This window comes from Nestor notabilis, unplaced genomic scaffold (assembly GCF_000696875.1).
Source record: "Nestor notabilis isolate BGI_N333 unplaced genomic scaffold, ASM69687v1 scaffold10035, whole genome shotgun sequence".
NCBI lineage: Eukaryota > Metazoa > Chordata > Aves > Psittaciformes > Psittacidae > Nestor > Nestor notabilis.
Genome location: NW_009929845.1, coordinates 885 through 2958, shown reverse-complemented (window position 1 = coordinate 2958; position 2074 = coordinate 885).

Below are 2074 nucleotides of genomic sequence, written 5' to 3'. Positions count from 1 at the left end.
CTCAGGGGGACATTATTGCTCTCTACAGCTACCTGAAAGGAGGTTGTAGTGAGGTGGGTGTTGGTCTCTTCTCCCAAGTAACAAGCGATAGGACAAGAGGAAGTGGCCTTAAGCTCTGTCAGGGGAGGTTTACATATTAGGAAAAATTTCTTCACCAAGAGGGTTGTCAAACACTGGAACAGGCTGCTCAGGGAAGTGGTGGAGGCCCCTTCCCTGGAGGGATTTAAAAGATGTGCAGATGAGGCACGTAGGGACATGGTTTAGTGGTGGACTTGGCAGTGCTGGGTTAATGGTTGGATTCAATGATCTTAAAGGTCTTTCCAACCTAAACAGTTCTATGATTCTATGAATAGCAGGTAATAAGAAACAGCAGGCAGACAAGTAGCCACACAAATCTGTTCAAGATGCAATGTGTCAAGCCAGTGGGAGCTGGGATGTGTCAGGGCCTTTTATCCTTCACTTTATTTAACACTCACCTTCATTCCCAGCTGCTGATACACTAGAAAATCAGCAGAGGAATTATGCAAAAGGTTCTTAGAGATATGAGTGGAAAAGAGCAAATTATGGCCATATCTTGTGAAGTGCTTGAAGCTGGCACTGCCACTGGCTGGAGCCCTTCTGCCCATCCTCCGCCTGCAGTCCCTTGCTTCTGATCAGTGCCAGCCCTGCTCCTGTGGCAGCACAAGTGTCTGTTTGGCTGCAGGAACTCTCCCCTCCCCAGAGCAGGAGTTGCATCCAAGTTTCACTCAGTCTTGGTCACTGTGCGAGAACATGAGGGGCGCAGGAGCAGGCTGGGAGCTGCACACCAAAGAACCCCTGCTCTTCTGCTGAAAACCTAGTGCCGCATCTAGAGCTGGCTCACTAGAAGAGCAAAAAGCAGCTGGTTCTCCCAAAATGTCTGCTAAAACATCACTGTCGTTCCTGCAGATAAAAGAAATAATAGGCCCTTCTGTAGCAGGTCTTGGAAAGTGTAGGGAGCAGTGCAGCAGAGCACAGTGTGAGCCACTTTGCTGCTCTGGAGCATTAAAATCTCTGGTTGCACACATCTTTGTCTTGCTGTTGTAAATCATTTTCCGGACTGATCATGAAATGCCGCAAGACTTCAGGAGTGCTAAACCGTCAGTGCTCAAAAGGGCAAGGGGGATTTCCAGGGTAATTATAGGCTGATTAGCCTGACATTGCTACCAAGCAGAGTAATAACAGAAGGGCTGAGAGGAGAGTCAATTGGTAGAGGATTAGACCAGAGGAATATGATTAATGGTTGCCAGCACGGTTTCACGGAAAATCAGTCCTAAAGGCAAACTCCTTTTCTTTCACTGACAGGGTTACTGTCTTCGTCAATAAAGATGGGCAGGGACATAACAGACTTCCGTAAGACATTTGACATTGCAGCATGATGTTCAAAGCAACAATAAAACACTAGATCGATAAAGGATGTATCAGATGGATTAGGAAAGTTTAGCTGGCAGACTGCAATGAGTTATGGTCGAGCTGACCATCTGCCAAAGAGTTTCTGGTTTGGGTAGAGGAAGGTCTCCAGGAATCGGCAGTAGATTTTGTGCTCTTCCTGACTTCCATTAATAAAGTTAGTATCCAAAAGGCAGTTCACAAAGGCTAATGTCAGCCTTGGGAGAGCTTCCCCAGCTCACTGTCTAGAGCAATCGAATCCCTTAGCTGGAGATTGCAAGCAGGAGCCTAATCTGCATCATCCTCTGAAAGACCCTATCCCTGCATTGCCCAAAGTGAGCATATTGGCGTTTCCCAGAGGCTGTACTTGTGACTTTCCCCAGCACATCACTTCTAATAAAACCCATGGCTGACACAGAGATTAATGACAAAGTAAATAACAGTAAGGACAGAGCCATTAATCAGTGAGTTAGAGGGACTGAGAGCCTGAGTTCAGTTACTGATGGGTGCTACACTGCTAAATGCAAAGAAATGTAAAAACATGAGGAATACAGATGAGCATGCTATGGCAACTGTACATGGGATGCAGTGACTCTGTAAGCAGTCTAGGGAACTAAGTGTCAAAACAACAGTACCCAGGGTTTTTTGCTGTTTGCAAAAAACACTC